General features: G+C 41.3%; 1 protein-coding gene across 2 annotated transcripts in view; it reads left to right on the top strand.

Moving 5' to 3' along the window:
* Nucleotides 1-19,621, top strand: part of zfhx4 (zinc finger homeobox 4) — a 308,534-nt gene that overhangs the window by 202,744 nt on the left and 86,169 nt on the right. The window contains exon 1 of one of the 2 annotated variants that reach the window (XM_044340033.1): nt 19,189-19,274. The exons of the other annotated variant lie outside the window; for it this stretch is intronic. The gene's annotated coding sequence lies outside the window, so the exon portion shown is untranslated. Of the gene's footprint in view, nt 1-19,188; nt 19,275-19,621 lie in introns of those variants that run through there. 2 annotated transcript variants of the gene reach the window in all.

Genomic DNA, 19,621 nt, shown 5'->3' with positions numbered 1-19,621 from the left:
TTGAGGAAAAAAAAAAGGGGGGGTAAAAAAAAAAAAAGGAGGGAAGGGAGAGGTAGACAGACATATAGACAGCGAGACGGACAGTTTGTCTAGAGGCAGGTGTTGAATTCGCGTCCTGGCTGAGATGAGAAAGTAAGAGAGGAGGTGAGGAAGGAAAAAAGGGTTGTAACTAATTCATAAAGTTTCAGGAAAATAGCAGCCACTGAGAGGAAGAGAGAGAGAGAGAGAGAGAGAAGAGAAGCAAGAGAGACAGAGGAAAAAGGTGTCTCCAGGGACTTCAGTGAAGCAGTCATCCCAGAGAGAGAGAGAGGGGAGATTCTGTCCATCCTAGCAGATGAGAAAGAAATGACAGAGGGGGTACAAAGGATGTCATCCGCCAGATGGACAACTGATGAGTTTTCTCCCTTTTCTCTTTGTCTTTCTGTGTGTTTTTTTTTTTTTTTTTCTTCATGGCTTGTTTGTTTGCGCTCAGTCTGTGCCTCTGGAAAGTTTCTGTCTGAATGACTACAATAAGATCATGTGTTTGATATGTAAAGGGGAAACGATGTGGGTATTTCAGGAATGCGAAATTCATTGAAGATGACCAACTTTGGTGATGATCAAAGGGCAAACACAGGATGTTTTGAGTACAGAAAGTATAAAACACTATATCAGCCCTGATTAAGCTGTGCCAGACTCAGGTGGATATTGTTCATGAATGTAATTATGTACCTCCTTGCTTTTTCAAAATATTATCTACTTGGCACAGTTCAATTTAGTTTTCGCCTGGTGGTGTTTGACAACATTTGCATCTAAAAAAAAAATCCATGCACCCTTTCTACAAATTCTGCTTATTATTGCCATGAAAGAGCTCAGCACCAGATTTATCAATTTCACCTTGAAGGTGTTGTACTCGCCAGTGCATTTGTAAGCAAGTCGGGACTCTTTGAAGACAAACACAGTATCGTACAATCTGTAGCCCCCCTTTCCTACCCTTCTCCTCCCTTTCCACTCCCTACTTCAAAGCAGAAAGGCTGAGATGAAGGTTTGGAAAGAAATGGAAAACAAATTGTTCATTTGTATCTGGGAGGAGACCAGACACTTGAGCAAATTCTCTCTGCATTCTCTCTTTACACGCGCGCTGCAGTAAAGTTATCTTACAGTGGGGTGCAGGAGAGCCAAGGATAGGCGAGGCCAAAGAAGCTGCTGTTTTAAAGTCTCAGCCAGACAATCAAATGTGTAAATGAGTACGCTGCAGGTCAATGATCACCTTCAGGATGAATCTAGAGAGATATTAGATGCATACAACTGAAAGAGACTTTTCTACACTGCTCTGTAGAAGAAATGCTGTACTGGTGTGTAAACACAGCAGTGGGTAAGAACTATAAATATTTACTTTTATATACAGTAGCATTTTCAAAGCAGAGGTTTATTAGTGAAATGTATTTTTGTGAGGTAAAATTTCTTATTCTTGATCAGGATGATTGACTGAATTAAACTAACAATAAAAACTGAAAACCAAAGTTTGCCAAGTGCTTACACAGCCGCAGTCAGTGTCAAAAGAGATTAAAACAATGACTGAAAAGGTGTATGCTGAAGCAAAAGCTTATTACACCTACTCATAAATGCATAAAAGAACAAATTGTGAACATATATCAAAGACAAAAACCGTGAACTTTGGTTATAAGAACTATAATTATGCTTTTTCCATAGAACATAGAGAATCTTTTTGAAGTCAAAGGCCATCCTTGACTTCAGTCGGTTAGACCGTGCAAAGTTAAATAGATGCCTCGTGTTAAAGACTCCGAGAAACACTCAGGTAACATGCGTAACATTGTGCTTTACTCTCAGTGGTGATATCGGAAGCCGGTCCAACCCCAAATTCTAACAATCTAAAAGATAAAGAAGAAACTGCTGCAAGATAAAGAAGTCACCTCTGCTCCAATTTACCTTGTTGGTGTTTGATTGATGAGATGAAGGACCGTGTGGCCCAACAAAATTGTGACTGCCGCTTCTTAGTATTCCCGGCTTCCGCTCAAGCACCAACAGAGCAGTGTATCTGGGGAAAACACCCATATGTTTGGTGTAGGTTCAAACTGAGATTGAATGTATGAGTCACTATGATAGTGCAGGTTGAGGTTTGTATGACAGCATCTGTGCGCAGTACATCTTGGTCCATATGGTACTGTATATCGCTGAGGATGAAAGACTTCATACCATAAGGGTATATCACAGTAATTCGTATATGTTTTGAGCTTCAGACCTATGATAAGGAGAAATGGGTTGATGGGAGAGGGCCAGACTGCGGCTCCTTGGCCATTATCCACAGGCAGGCAAATCAAGCCAGCAAATCAGGAACAATGGAGCCCTCAAAGAGTGGAGTGGGGATCAAAGCAGCGCTAACTGGCCATTGCAATCCAATTGAAATGTTCACTTTGCATCTCTCCAAAGGTAATGGATGTGGAGAGTGGGAGGTGAAAAGAAAGGGCTGCCCGCTCGCATTTGACGTAAAATTATGGAAGGTAAGAAGAGAAAAAAGGAGAAAAAAATGCACGTGACAGGCCTGGCCTTCTCAAGTCATCTACTGTAGAAGCTTCATAATGTCCCTTGGTTATTTTGACTTTGAATTTGCGAAGACCCATTTTTTCACTCCCCTTTTTTTCCTCCCTTTGAACCTTCCAATGGTAACATTATGATGATATATGAGATGGTATACTATGGCCCTTGTGCATGTGGAGTAGGACTGAGGCAGGCTGTTTCTTAAAGTGTCCTCTCTCCCTCTCTCTCGTTCTCTCGGTGCCTCTCTATCTGTCTCTCCCCCTCTTCCTCCCTTTGTCTCCCCATCACTTTCTCCCTCCATCTTTCCATCTCTCCATTTGAATGTGTTGATCACCTGGGGAGATGCTGCATTAATGCTGATGCCCAGTAAAAAGCAGAATCTCCTCTTTATTTATCTGCACTAAAATTCCTCCCAATCTTTCCAGCACATTTCACTCAATCACGCAACTCAGGCCATTCCATTAGCCACACAGGGGCGTTTTACCCCATTGAGCACAACACGCCCTGCACTTCTATGAATATAGATTCCCCTAAATTATGTATAATGGGAGTGCTCAGATTTTAGCATTTTTACTAAGAGGGTTTGAGGGTGTATGAGTTGTTTCAGACGCTTTTTAAGTGCATCTTGAAATTCACAGTGTGTGCGACAGATTGAGGATGGTGTATTTGCCTCCTTTGAGTTTGTCGATTGTAAATGGAGTATCGTGGATGTGTATGATCATCTAAAGTTGACAGCAGGTCAGGGCAGAGTTCACTAAGGGTATGTTTGTGTATGATGAATGAAAGGCTAAACATAAATGTACAGTACAGATCTTATATTTCATTATCAGCTGCTTTCCAGCTAATTCTGACAAAATCCCAAACAATTCCTTTGTGACAGTAATTCACATAGAAGACGGTGTTATGATCGCATCTTTTACTGTTGCTTTAAATACTATATCTCAGTAGCACAAGTTGGACCCGTCTCATAAGCAACAGTAAGGCCTTGGTCTCGGAAGTCAGAATTTGATCTCTTGTTGTGCTGAACATTTTCTGCACCAAGTGAGAGCGGTGTGACTAATTGGATGGTAAGTAATTTTAATTCACATGTTGGCAGCTGGTGTCCATGTTGCTCAGCGGGAGGGAGGGACACAGCCGAGCAATATCAACAAACAGACCAGCAATTCTATAATCAGAACAAAATCAACATCCTCATTACTGACTCCGAGCTGCTGCCTACATCAAAAAGGGCTTCAAAACTCTTTCTCCTTGTTTTCAGTGAGTGATTATGTTTAGTGCCAGGCCAGACATATCAACTTTTTTTTTTTTTTTTTTTCATTGAGACATGCTCACCAGAATACTAACAACCTATCAGGGGGATAAAGTTAGAGATATTTTAATCTGATCTGTGTTATATTTTGGTTGCTCAGTTTATGTAGCTCTGTAACAGTGTCGTAACAACTCACTGAAGTTAGAATTTTTGACTTTTTTTTTTTTAGCATGTAAAAGCAAGCCAATTAAAATATGCTTTAATTCTTTTATGGTGTGGGATGTGAAACTGTAAACACATAACGCTTTATTTCGGAACAACTCTGAATGTAAATGATATGTTTTCATTCCACGTTCACATGGGCGTAGATTTGGGTATGGACAGTGGGGACGTGTCCCTACCAATATTTTTATCAATGTCAAACAATCTAGCTGTTTAAACTCCATGTTATGTTAACAGTAAGATCTCTGCAGTTCCTAGTTTGTGTGTTTTCTGCAAACAAAGCAGGATATAGGGGATACTCGACCTGATGATCTGGCAACCCTCAACTTCAAGCTGTACGCATTGTTGACGAGCAGCAGCCCGGCAGCAGCAGCAGCAGCAGTCGTGGAGTCAGTGAGGTGGAGAATCTGAAGTGGTTAGTATTTATAGTTTAAACGTTCCATACGTCACAGGATTGAAAACGAGTTCACTGGACAAAACTAAGATCATTTGATATCATATTTAACTTTAGGCGTTAGGTGTTGTAAGCTAATTTGTGATTGTTGCTCAGACATGCTGTTTAATTAAACAACTTTATTACTGTTGGTGAAAATTCCTCCCAAAAGCAAATTAAGACATCTGGTCTTTTTACAACAGTTGAGCTTAGTTAATAAGAATGTTCTGTAATCAGTCCAAACATTAATCTTTGAAATTAGTGGGAGAAATATTTACTATTAATGCCATCTGTCCCCTTTTCCATGAGTGGATCAAGAGTAGAATTATTATTGCATATGTGTCCTTAAGACATAAACATTCTTTATAAGCTAAATTAGCCACAGCTCGTCCAACTGATTTGTTTGTGTCTGTCAGGCAACATTTTATTATGAAAATCCTGTCAGCAGCAGCCCCAGCAGCACAGAGACACACAGACAGGTGAGCTGCAGCCACTCAGGTGAGCTCTGATGTCATGTCATAGTCATAAGTTCAGATGTCGAATGAAAAATAATACAAACAGAAGTTTTTGAGATGATTTAAAGATAGGTTTGAGCATCACTGTGACTCTGTCATGAAACTCTTGAGTTGTGTCGCCTAAATCCACAAACTTTAAGAAGGACAGAATCCCAGGTGAGGTTTTAAAACCTTCCAGCAGCTACTTACAGAGCAGAACATTACCTAGAGTTTATTTTACCTAGTTTATTTTATTGTAACATTTATTGACAGTCTATGATATGCTATTTTTAAATATTCATTTTGGTCTCAGATTTATAGTTAAGTAGTCTATCAATAAAATAAGATGTAAAAATCCAAGAAAAAAAAACATGATACAAGTCCAGCACAGGCAAGTCAGCAAATGCGTATTAAAGTAAACATTTAGCAGAGTCAGGCTCTTTATGTGTGTATGTGTGTGCGCACATGTGCCTATGAGAGAGTATGAAAAGAGTGATAGAGAGCAAGTACACATACACAATTATTTTGGCCGTCCGACAAAAAATGTCCCTACCAAAGTTAAAACCCAACCTACGCCCCTGAACGCTCTAAAGTTTTGCTCCACAATTTATCACTATATTCAAAATGTTTATCTGAACAAGCCTGCACTCGTTTCAGCAGTTGTTGTCATTTGCTTGGCGCGGATCACGTACATCTCCTCCAAAATGGTGGTTGGTGTTTAGGACATGGTGGCTTAAAGTTGAAAATATCTCTGCTTTTGCCATTTTAGAATAGGAGGAAATATGAATTAACAGCAAATAAATAAATTAACAGCAGTTGGAGGGAAATAATTAACATACAGTTTTCTTGTGTGTCACGTACTACATTTTAAAACAGACTCTTCATCCTGATCTCCAAAAGCAAACAGAGCAGTAACCACATTCCAGTCATTCACTTTTATTGGCAACAACATTATCCAGTTTATTACTTCGGTTTATCTGCCAAACTGTGACTACAGAGCTGACAAGCATTAAGTACTCTCTGTGCTCTTTGACCTCTTGCTGTTTGTGTTACCATTGAGCTACAGTGTGCATGGAACCTTTGTGTCTCTGACCTGCGGTCTGTGCTGCAGCACAGCATCTTTAACAGCTGCACCAGCTCTGTCAGCAACAAAACCCGTCAAGATGGAGTGGTGCTTTAATACTTACTACCACATACTTTTTAAAAAACCTGTTTGGTGTGTTTTTTTTCGGCTGTTTTACACTGAAATGTTGAAAATGTTAGAGGTATGTAAATATATTGTTTATTGAGTTAAAAAACAGCATAGTGGTACTTTGTCTTTTCTCTTATCATCTTTATAAAGCTTGTACAAATTTGTATTAGAAAAATAATTGATTGATTGCTTTTTTTATATGTGGTTTCATTGCATTCAGTATTTATGTTCAAAATGCTATATATAATATAAGAAACAGTTTATGCATAAAGCATCCAACTCCATCGCTGCAAATGCAACCAGCATTGCTAGATGCATTGATTAGGCTGAGCACCTATCAGATATGACCAAAAACAGAGATGGATCAGAGCCAGACCTCATGTAGCTTGGCCGCACCAGCAGCACTCACTCAGCTGTCCTATCTGATCACAGCCTAACGCTCTATAATATATGCTATAATATCACATGACTGTGCGTTTTATTTGCCTGCGGCAAAGCTTGGCAGAAGCCAAGAGAAAGTAAAGGCCAATAGGTTGAAGGTTTCCAGGGCCTTCTGCATGTTTCATGAACATTGGACCCATGACACCTATTGAAATTATGCTGTGGAAATTCAAACATATGTTGAAATCTTTTTAGAAATGATTCTTGGTGATACAGGAGCAGCAGCGGTATGCAGACGACTGCCAGAGCAGCTGTCAGAGCCTGTTTCAGGTTGAACCGGGCCTCTGATGTTGGCTGTCCGTGTTGTTAGAGCGTAATGGACGTGTCACCCCCGAGGAAAGGCTGCTGGCTGCTTGGGTCACCATGCCCTTCAGCACATGACACACACGTCACCAATGTGACAGGAACATGCAAAAAACATACAGATACCATGGCAACTGAATCTGTGTACGTGTTTGTGTGCATGCATGCGCAGTGTGTTTGTGTGTGTATGTGTGCGTATTGATCCGATCTGCTGTCTAAACTGTATTATTGACCTAAATGTTTCTAACATCTAATCTGTTCTCGCTCAGGTGTAATTTTATAAAGAATTTAGGAACACTTGTTAGTTTCACTTAAGAAATCGTCAGCTGATGGATTTGTATTGCCGTAATTCAGATGGATTGCTTTCTTAAAACCCGATGTTGCATTGAGGGGGCTAAATATAGTAAGTGTTCCAGTAACCGTATGATGCCTTAGCACACACATATGTACACCCACACCCACACCCACCCACCCACACACACAAATAAACATACGACAAACACTTTCACATATACAGACGCACACGCACTAACACTTGTTATCGATCTACAGCTTAGCTCATGCCAGCAGGTAGTCCAACTCACCGGTTATTCTAAGGAATTGCTTTCAGTAGCTCCATCCACACACACACACGCACACATACCACATGATTGTTTCCAGTGGCTAAATCTACACAATTTGTGCACAACCAACTCTTAAGACACCATCACCTCCTCTTCACAGATCAAGGGCTGAGTTTGTCGATACCACGCACACACACACACACACACACACACGCACACACTTGCAGCCTGATATTTGAACCATGTTTAATGCCGTAAGAGTATCAAGTTGAATACTGTTGCATAGTTAGAACAAAATCTTTTATCCTGTCTTCTCATCCCTCCATTTCTGTCCCTTCCTCCTCCAAATATTGCTCTTCCTCCCTCTATGTCATAGTCATGCTTTTTGAATTCTCTTTACAGCCGATAACACAGTTTGGAGTGTAAAGGATAAAGGATTAAAGCATTGTGTGCGAGTATATATGAATGACTTGGGCGTGCTTGTGTGCATGTGCATGTCATGTTTGTTGTGATGCCGAACGGCCGGGGCCCTGCCTCTACCGCTGTGTCCCCTTTTTGAATCTAATTTGAAAACAAGTAAGAGGAACACAAAGTTCAGTTTGTAAAACCAACGTTTGGTACAATGGAATGTTTCTCATTAAAGTCAATCAGCCAGTAGACAACAAAGGAACCTTTCATTGAAGAATATGAAGTGAAAATAAAAAACAGGGCACCGCTTTTAGCTGGCACCGCTCCCCTTGTAATATGTTATGTGTGCAGCCTCCTCCTCCTCTTCCAAAATCGGCCTCTCTTGTTTGAAACGGATCAAATTAAGATGTTCAAGAATTTTTTTTTTTTTTTTTTTTTTTTTTTTTTTTGCCCCTTCCCGCCCTTCTGAAAGGTCATAAGTCTAATGTAATTATGGCACATAACTGCGGTAAGGGAAACACATGCCAGGAGATGATATGAACATACAAGCTGTAAACTGCAACTTTCTCTTCACTAAGCAGAATGTTGCTTTTTTTATGACTGAATCAATATCTTTAACTAAGGCTTGTAAAGCAGCCCAGTTAGAGACTTTATTTAGGCTTACCTCTGCCTGACCTCCTCATACTCGGCCTTGACTTTCCCTGCATGAGAACAGCAGGAAGCCTTGCATAAGAACCAGGTGGCATTACGTACTGTATTTACGAAATTGGCCCGATGTGGTTGGATTTTCAAACGGACATTTATTGAATATATAGTGATGTATATACTGTTTCTTGATATGACTGAGCTCCAGACTAGGCTGAAATGGATGCTCTTTTTCCACATTTTAAAACTTATCCAATCTGTATGTGATATATAATGTATTTAAAATATTAGAAACAAGTCAGGCATTTAATTCACTAAATGTTGGCACCAGATGCAAAATAATCTAAAACTGATTAAAACTGAAATATGTTTTGCATTCAGATTTTTATTTTAAAATAATCTGATTGGTTGCCAGGCAGTTTTTTTAGTCCTATTTTGTGAGTTTATAAATTCATTCTAAAGTGAATAGAATATTATGGACAGGGGAAAGTAAAGAAATATGAAGAAATAAAAAGATTCAGAAGATCTATTCAGTCTCAGACAGATACAAGAAAGAGAGAGGAGGAAGGGAGAGTCCACAGTATGGTTGTCGGATATGTTTCTCACCCTACATATTTATATTGTTTTAAAATACAGCTTATGCATTTCACATGGCCCCAATTTGAGTCTTCCTCCTCTTCTCTGCCTCTCTTCTCTACACTCTGCAGTACCAGCAACACTGAGAAAGAGAAAGATTTCCCAGAAAACGGAACAGAAGTTAACTACAGCATGTTGCTAACTTTGCTGTCCTGCCTTTTCTGACTCTGTCACAGCTTTGCTTCTGTCCTTCTGTCCTGACAAACAGAGCATTGTGCTGTTTAACTTTTTTTTTTTTTTTTTTTTTTTTAGAAAGCCATTAAATTTAGCAAATTTAGTGTAATCAGTCAGATTTTAGTTCAAGGATTATATTGTATCCTACCACACCAATAATCATTTTATACAAGCAACCCATAAGAACTTCCAACCTTGATTTTAGTTACCTGCCTAACTGAGTAATTTCATATCTTGAGATCTTTAGTGCCAGGTGAGGCCGGCTTTGTCTCTCTCTCTCCAGCCCTTGACACACACACACAAAAAAGAGCAGAATAGTAAAGAGAAAAAAAAAAAAGCAAAAGTTATAATAACAACAATTATAATAATAATCAGCACACTAACCAACAAAGAAACAGGTGTGTGTGTGTGCATGTGGGAGGATGGAGGTGGCAATGTGAGCATGCTCTCTCTGCTATTTGCTCTACTGGTAATCAGCCAAACACACTACAAGTCTCCTGCTATGATTTGCCCCCCGGTGTGTCTCCAGTCTGAACGCCTGTGAGTAAGCCAGTGTTCCTCTATGCCGACGTGTGCATGTATTTATATACTATATATACAGTTTATATGTGTGGTCATGTCAGTGTATGTGCATGGGACTATGTCTGTGTGTTAGTGTACTGTACGTCCCTGTGTGTGTGCATCTCAGGATTTATCTTTGTTTCCTGTGCCTTCCCCCTGCTGAGGGGTATACCCTGACTGAGGTTTACAGTTTGTGTGTGCATGTGCATGTGCATATGTGCGTGCGCGCGTGTGTGTGCAGTCTTACATGCTCACAGATGTGTGTTTTTGCCGGATGGGAATACAACTCCTAGGACATTTAATCTAGGGGGAATTTCACGCTAGTTACTGCTTGTCATCAAACGTTTCTAGCGTAAAATACTGCAGCGATCTTTTATTGGCGGATGTTCGGGACGAATTCACTGTCAGACCCCTGAGTGCCCCGCTGCCCTCCAGATAGAATGAAAGTGAATGTGTGTATAAGTGTGTGTGAAAGAGAGAGAGGAAAAGAGAGGAAGACAGCTCACCAATCAAACAGACAAAGTTTGTTGCATCAATTTTAGACGCTTTTCAGTTGAGTCAAATGAATCTGAGTCTTGAATGTTTTCGTGTGTGTGCGTGTGTGTGAGAGAGAGAGTTTTAGTGCAAATTCAAACTTTGCTGCACACACACACTTAGACATACACACACACACACACACACAGATCAGATCCCGAGCTTAAGGAAAGCCCGATCCAGTATATCTACAGTCGTATGTGTTCACTTAGCAAGCCACAGCTGCTAGCACCATTACTATGATTTCCTGTGTGTGCATGTCTCTCTGTCTATCTGCCCCCCCCTCAACACACACACACACACACACACACATATACACACATACACACATCTAAGGGCCATATCCAAATAGGTTTTAGCAGGACACATATTTTACACCCGCCCGAGTCGCTCTGATGTTCAGGTGCTTCACTGTAAAATGTGACCCAGGTTGTCTTCTAATGCATATCACAGCCTGAGAAAGAATGACGTATTCCCCCCACCCCTTCCAAAAACACAAAGGAAGGAACTCATAACCTTAACTTTAAACGTCTGAACAAAGGAGGGACTAATAGCTTTTTTGTGTCTCAATATTAAAAGCTTTCAGTATTTAAGCGGGCAGTGAAAAACAAAGAACACATTTGTTTAATAGAATAATCCCTTCTGTGTTTAAGACGACTCCAAAGCTTTCAAATTTGAGCCTTAATGTTTCGACAAGCTGTTCAATCAGTTGTTTTTTGAGGACATCGCAAATGGCAGGCTGTCTCTGAAATACGTTTGCTTGTTTTACCTGACCCACTTTTCCCTCACTGTGTGTGTTTGTGTGTGTGTGTGTGTGTGTGTGTGCGCGCACACGCTGTCCCTCTTTGCTCAGAAGGTTGTAAATGTAATCTTAGACACATGTTACTTCGGCTGATGTTTTTCAGATTGATGTCAGTTGCGATTAGCATATCTCCTGCCAAGACACAGGAGTGCTCTTTAGAGCCTGGCCTCATACACACTCACGCACGCACACACACACACACACACACACACACACACACACACACACACACACACGTATGCAAACCGTTGGGTAAACATAGCTCAGCTGCCATTTTGAATGATTGCACGATGATTATTTGATGCAGTGATTTATTTTGAACGCAGCCTGTAAGTAAACTGAAGCAGGAAAGGATAAGAAATCTGAGTGACAAGCTCCAAACAAAATTCTACCCCGAGACAGTCTCCTGACACCCTTTTCCCATCAACATATTATTACATCCTGGCCCCAAAAAACACATTTTAACACTCCCTGGCCTCCAACTTTAATGTCACCCTTTTCTGTTTCTTAAAATGCCGTCTGCAGAGCGCAGCCATGTAAATGCAGCTGTGACCAACACACTGCACGCTGAAACTGTTTCATTTACATTCATCTTCTGCTCGGGAATGGAGAATTCCTCCTCCAATGTGAGACAGCAGGAGAACTGTGCAAAAACGAATTTCTCGCCATCTCTGGAGACTGGCCGATATAGGGATTCAGAACACACCCTTCAGACAATGGAAGAGGAGGGGGTCTTATTTTCTCTCCTCTCTTCCCTCTTTTCCCTGTCTCTCTCCACACCTCCCTGACCCTGCTTCCCCTCAACCTGCCCAGCAGAGTGAGAGAATAAGTGTAGCACCAACAGGGGGTGAGGAGGTGGTTGTGGTAGTGGTGGTGGTGGTGGTGGGGGTTTGGAGAGAGACGGAGAGAAAGTCAGATAAAAGTAGTTAAAAGAAGGAGAAAGAAAGGGAGAAGGGTGGGGGGAGAAACAACAGGAGAGTGACTGACCAAATACCCGGCGACAGAACAAGAGAGGAAGACAGATGCACAGAGGGGAAGAGAGAGGGGGAGAGAAGATGAGAATATATATGCAGTGGCCAGTGTTGTGAGACAAGGCAGGTTGCTGTCACTTTAAAAATGACTGTAATAAAAGTGACCGTCGGAAGATGGATCTGGTGATTTTGGCTTGCTAATCAGTCATCTGTGAAGAGGACCACAGCCCAGATTCAGCAGCCGCCTGACACCTCTTGATTGATGCCTGTGCCCGATAAAAAAGGCCCATTAACTGTCCTCCTATTAAACTGGGTGAAATGGCAAAAAACGCTCGTCTCGCAGTCTCTGCTCCTCTAGCCTCGCTTTCATTTAAACCCCTGTATCCTTTTTTTATTTTCTGCCCTTTTTTCTCTTATCAGTTATTTCTACACTGTTAAGGTAGTCTGTTCTTACAGTTATTATTATTGAGATAGTGGGAGAGATGTTAATCAGCCGGGTCAACTTGTGTTTGCGTGTGTGTGTATACTTGTGCACCGGATGTCACATACTGTATTTGAGTACAGTCCTCACACTCCAATCAATAGATCAATATGTGGCTAAAACACACTAGTCAATGTTTCAGCAGGTACCTGTGTCACGAATTCTTGTTAAATATGCAAATGAGCCTGCATAATCAGTGATGACAGGAGTGTGTATGACTTCAAACCTTCTTTTAGCCTCATGACATGCGTCAGAAAAAAATAATGACCCCGCAGCTGAATCTCATATCTCCTCATCTCTCCTTCTCTCTCTTAGACATACACACACACACACACACACACACACACACACACAAAGATTGCCTGCAATAATAATAACCCCACAGACGACAGCTTCAGCCCCCTCCCTCCATCCCCTCATCCCCACCTCACCCCCACTCCCCCCACATACAATCAAACAAAGCCTCTCTCTTACCTTGCGCATGACCAATCCTTCCATCTCTCTCTTTTTTTTTTTCCTCCACCATCCTATCTATGCATGCTCTTCCCTTTCAGTAAACCCAACCACACCTAACAACAACACCTTGCACTCTCCCGACCATCCCACAGCCTACAGCGCGGTACTCACACCCCCAATAAATGCAGCCCTGGTCTGTCGTTTTCCCATCTATCCCTTTTCTCTGCCCCAGTCTCTTTCCCCCTCTCTCTCTCTCCCTCTCTGTGTCTTTCCCTCTCCCCCTCGCTCCTGGCTGGTGCTGGTGAAATATCAGGGCAAACGGATTCCAGCTTTTTTCTCTGGCTCAGAGGGGTTGTTCTGTGCGATTTGGCCCTGGGGTGCATTTCAGCGCTTCTGATGTGAGAGAGGGGGCGAGAGAGAGAGAAGAAGAGACAGAGAGAGAGAGAGAGAGAGAGAGAGAGAGGGCAATGGAGAGAAAGAGAAAGGAAGCATGAGAGAGAGAGAGAGAGTGAGAGAAAGGAGATACTGCCAGGGTTTATCCTTTCTTTCTAAGGAGCAGTCAGCGGTTTTAAAACGATGTGCTTTTGACCGGTGTTGAACCAGCAACTCAAGGTGTGCATGCTCTTCATAGCTTACAGAGGCCTTGAGGTGATCTCCATACATAATCATGACAATCCACCTCCATGACAGGTGCACGGCCATCTTGGAATCTCTCTGAGCCAGTGGACTTGAGCGGGGTGTCCGTCTGCTGGCATATATATGGAAAAGATGAACGACTGCAGCCCAGCAGTTTTATTGCTTGTCAAGTGGTCACATGAAAAGGAAAAATATTCCCTTTATACAGTTTTTTTCCATTATGAAACAAGATTGTGGTATTTTGATTTTATTTACAGTTGAGCTGCTACACTTCTACAAAGATACTGTAATTACATACTGTATGCTTAAATATTTAATCTGTGTTATTAATTTAGTTCTTTAAAATTAAGGATTTGTAATTACCTTGGTGGAGCACAAAAACTGCAAATTCATCAGAACAAACTGGAAAGAATATTTTAGCTTCCACTAAATTATTTTCTCAATATTTATCTACTTGTCTGGTATTTCTGGTTTTCAGGCCTGTCATGTCTTTAAAAATATAGATATATATTTTAAAACACACACTGTAATTTTGCAGCATGATTCATTTTGGAATTTCCACAGCTGATTGTTTTATACCTTCTCTTTTGTGTGGCCCATGCACGTGTGTAGTTTGCACGACTTCATGCATGCATGTGTGTGTGTGTGTGTATGTTTATATTTCATAATCTCACATCTCACTGTGGGGCGTTGTAAAAGGATTTGTCATTCTCAGCTCAGCTGGGCTGATTGTGAATTAAATGTATTTTTAGGCACCTTTTTTCCGTCCCTTTGTGAACCCAGTTAGAATTGAGGTCAGGACACACAAACAGAAACACACGCGCACACATACACACACACAAACACAAATGCACACACCATCTCAGAGAAAGACACATAGCTTTCAGAACAAATCACTGTTGAACTACCCTGTGTGGAATGATTCTGACATTTTGTTTGGGAGAAATAGCATTTAATTGAAGGGAGGGGCGATACGGATGGCAGTTATGCAACCAAGGGAAAATGTCTACATTTCAACCCAAATTGAAAACATAACAGAGTTTGTGTTTGTGTGTGTCTGTGTATGTGTGTGTGTGTGCGTGTGTGTGTGTGTGTGTATATGTGTGCTGAGGGGTTGCTTGTACCATTTCTCTTTTATCCACAGTTTACTTGCTTGTTTGATTGTGAATAAGTTATGGTGTTTATTCCATAAAAACAATATTGACTTTGCATTAAAATACAAAGTAATTTCTCTCTTGCTCTTTAAAAATCTATCTATTTATCATGGTTGTATGATTGAACTGAATTTACAGTTATAAAATTTGCATGTATAATGAGGTTGTGGAACATATTCACCTTGTTGTTTAATTTTTAATCATACAATTTGTACAAATATATACATATTTTTTTACAAAACTTAATGAGCTGTTTATGTTGAAAATTCCAGATTGATTAATGTATTTTTAATATTTAAGAGCAGAAAAGATTAAATCATTTTATGAATAAACTGAAGTTTGACAGGCTTTTAAAATACATATTGGAATCAGCTGTATTTTTTACTGTAATAATAAATTCTCATGTTAAATCTCATTGATCTCGATAGGGAAAATCCCCTGTCTTTCCCCCCCCAACACAAGAAGGTCAGAGGTCAGACTCACTCATAAAACAGGCGTCTGGAGTTGGGAGGGATTGAGCGTTTTGCTCAATGACACTTCGGCACGGTAGATGCTTGCCGAAATGACTGCTTGAACCCAGGGCATCCGGTTTAATGATGGTCACTCGGAAAGGAGGGTGAAGAGCCCTCATAAGGACTCCTCTAACGCAGTGATGAAGCCAACAAGCATCTTTCAGGGTCACTGCACACCTGAAAAAATGACGCCTCTCTCTCTCTGTCTTTCTTTATTCTCTCTTTCGCTTCAAGCGTTGCCAATTTGTCTGAGCCGCATCCGCTAATCCGTGCGCATTTGCGCATTGGCCATTGCGCCTCCGGTTGACTTGGTTGGCTTGATAGATGATGGCGTCCAGGCAGGAGACTGACTGACTGTACAAGCTCACAGCTGACAGCGTTGGGTGGTAACTCTTTGCTTTATAACGTGCTCCCACACAAATACAACGTCTGATTTGTCAAAATATGACAATTACTAATTAAAACAAGAAGACCTTTATTTAAAAAAAAAAATTAATTATTTTTTTTAATCACACCACTTTACACATACATTTGGAATTAATTATTTAAAATGTCCAATTTTAGGTCAGCATTTGTTAATCATAGGGATCGGAATAAATTGAAATTATTAAAATATTCATATTTTTGTGGGAAAAACGCGAATCTAAAGAAAGATAATTTAACAGCAGCGATGTCATGAACAAAATATAAGAGTAATGTAAGTACACCACAGTAATATTACTTTAAAGTCATGGGTAACATGTTACTTTTTGAGCCCAGCACTGGATATGAGATGCTCCTGACGTTTTTCCCCTGGATGTCGAGATGTCAATCTGTTACCATAGAACTGACTTCTCGGTACTGACCGGGTTATTTGCCGTGTTGGGATGGCCCACTGAGTGTCAGAGGAGAGGAGAGATGGGGGGGTGGGCTGGGAGGGGTGGGGGCATGGATGAATGGATGATGGGGTGGGAAGGTGGAGGGGTGACAGTCCCCCAGAGAGAGGGAGAGGGGGCTCCTGGAGATCTAAAAGGACCTCTCGGACCACTAAATTGACATGTTCAAGCTCCTGGGTTGTCATGAAGAAAGCACTCTAATAAGCCATGTGACAACATATAGCAGTCTTACTTTCGCCATTAAATAACAGGCGTACTGATATGTTTCAAATTAAATTTTTATTGCTCTGATTTCACTTACATTTTATTCTAATGCTTTACAACAGCGTGTACAGTCAATTATTATTATTATTATTATTGTTATTATTATTATTATTACTATTATTATTATTACTATTATTATTATATTTGATGCAATGCATTTATTTTCAAAATATATTATTATAGAAGTTTTATTAATGTAGCCTAGTATATTGATTTATTTGTTACTTATTCCTTCAGTAATTCTCAATATTTAAATATGCAAATTGTAGGTAAATTACTAATTGAGAGTAATTGAAGTTATTTCGATCATCATTTTGGCAGCTATCAATTTATTTCCCTTTCTTTCACGCGGATCATACAGGTGCTATTGTTCCCATCTACGGCAGCTTTACGTGTCTATAAGTGCATGTGGATCTGAGTGATAATCAATAGTATTTGGCGTGGAACGGGGCTGGAGGCCGATATGTGTGTTGTGTGTTAGGGGGCATCACGAGAAGGCCGTTTTGGGGGGCTTTTTATTCCCCCTGACCATATATGGAGGACACTCACTGGACGCGTGTCTATTAAAGCGGGATCAACAATGAAAAAGATCGGAGGACCAAAAGGCCAAGTGGGAGGAGGGCAGCAGGGCGAGGTGAGACTGAATGGAAACAGCAGTGGTGTTGGTGCTGTGTGTGAGAGAGACGCACATGTTTGTGTGTGTGTGTGTGTGCGCGTGCACTTGTAGTGTTGATTTCCTCTCGTGAGCGACCCGAAATGCGGGCGGCGACGTCTACCAAGTCACCCTTCTCCTTCTCTCCCTCTCTTGTTTCTGTCTTCTTCTCCTACTTCTCCCTATTCCTTGCCACAACACTTGTTCCTCTTCAAGATCACGGCAGTCCCTTCCCCGCCTGCATCTAGGTAAAGACTTTACAGTCAGAGGCTTATCAAATAAACAGAGTGGCACCGGCGGCTGCACGGACCCACCACCCCTGTACCTCCACCCCTTCCTCCTTCCCCTGTCTCCTAATCTCACGTCCCCCCCACTCCCCCCCCCCCCCCCCCCCCCCCCCCCCCTCCAATTCCACCCCACCTATTCCCCTCCTCGAGAGCCCTAACAGCTGTGGTCCCATGTAAATTTTACATGATTGGCACCTCCTTATTTTACCCCTCCGCCTGTCCCCATTCCCCCCGATTCTTGCCCCTCTCATATCATGTTGCATATTAATGCACAGTTTATGCAATAGCTCATCTGACAGTGCGCAGCGGCTATCGTGTCCGTGCCTTCCCGTGGATTTGCATACCTGATTGTAGTGCCTGAAGTGCTTGATTGTTGCTTGTGATGCTGAAATGTGATATTTGGTGTGGAAACAGACGGGTGGAGGGAGGGGACGGGTCGTGGTGGGGGGGTTGGGGGGGGCTGGGTGCTGAAACGGTTCCCCTTGACCCTTGAAATGCAACGTAATCCCGTGTGGCCCCGTTTGATTAGGGCATTTTTCTGTCTAATTGTTGTCATCAGGACTCGCACTATCATTGTGCATCTGGAAGCACTTTGACATCTAAGTCAGTGCTTCTCAAAAGTGGGGTTCAACAATCCTCAAAGGTCCGCCAAGGCCATGCAGGGGGTCCCCCCAGGCGGAATGAGGAATTATTTAATTTCACTGTGATTTCATTAACATGAAATTATTCCAATTAGAGAACATGTGTCCGTACAAAGGTTTCACTTGTATCACCATTAGCGCCACACTTACAGCATGTTTACAATGTAATTCTCAATCAATAACAACAGAAAATGTATATTGGGAGTCTAAGGGACAAAATCCAATTAAATAAATGGGGACCCTTGGCGTGAGGTGTGTCCATTTGGGGGTAGACTACTTGACTTGAAAATATTGGAGAAGCCCTGAACCAAATGACTGAAGCAAAGGGCTGCATTGACAGTCTTTGTTTTTAGCCCAGGCACTACAAGCTCTCCCTTTTTTCTCTTCTCTGCTTTTTTCCCCTCTCTCTCTCTCTCTCTCTCTCTCCCTCTCTCTCTCTCTCTCTCTCCCTCTCTCCCTCCCTCCGTCTCTCTCTCTTTAAAAGGGAGCGGGAGAGTGGGCTGATACCGGTCTCATGTTGCGTATGGATTTTCGTTTATATAATCGATTGAAATGTCCCAATACATTGATTTTGGGTTCAGTGTTTTACAAACAAGCGTTTATGGGTCTCGATTTTATGTTAGGGATGATTCCAGTGTGACACCGATGCGCAGAGAAGTCAGAGTTGTTGATTTTTAAATAAATGATCTAAATGCAAACAAATAAATATCCATTGTTTCATGTATAAAAAAATATAAAATCTGACTCGGGAGTGGGGGGAAGTCAGAGAAAAAGGGAAACAGGGTGAAAAAGATAATACACAATATTGTGCTGCCTCTCTCCTTAATCAAATAAAGTGGTGTAAAAAAACACACACACAAAAGCATTTCCTTCCCTCTGAATTTCTCCTTGAATTAGCCTATATGCCATCACTAGTGTGTGTGATTGCGGAATATTAAATTAAAGTGGGATAAGTCCGCACCGAGGCGGGCTGCGTCCAATCCGCAACTCATTTCCCCTGTTGTAGCACCGCATCACTGCGCTCCTCTCTTTTCAATGACAATGTGCCAAATCTGGGCATTTTGAAAACACTTTCCATATGCTATTATCGGATCGCTACTGAGCAAGAGAAAGACAGAAAAGAAGAAAAACGGAATGCTTTATACCAAAGGTACCAAGAGTCTACATTTTTATTTATCTTCTCTTTCAATGGCTTACTATGCTTTATGCTTTTGGGGGATTTAAAAGAGGTAAGAGGAGGTAAATTTGAAGTTTTTATAACGATTGCATATTTATGGAGCGTTGTTGGATGGCTTTAGGGCTAAGTCTGAGGACGTCGACAGAGTTTATGTTGAGCATATATGGTCAAAAACTTCATTTTGTTTCACTGCTTTTCCAACGTTTTCCCTCTTTTTATTTCTAAGGAGTAAAATGCTTTTTACTTCTTCTCTGTGGAGTGTTTGGTCAGCAAACAAGTTGAAGAAACATTTTTCTCAGACGTTATTTTAGCTGAAATCG

Source organism: Thunnus albacares, chromosome 21, assembly GCF_914725855.1.
Source record: "Thunnus albacares chromosome 21, fThuAlb1.1, whole genome shotgun sequence".
In the NCBI taxonomy this organism is placed as follows: domain Eukaryota; kingdom Metazoa; phylum Chordata; class Actinopteri; order Scombriformes; family Scombridae; genus Thunnus; species Thunnus albacares.
The sequence above is the reverse complement of the archived record's forward strand: the minus strand, read 5'-3'. Positions and strand labels throughout refer to the sequence as shown.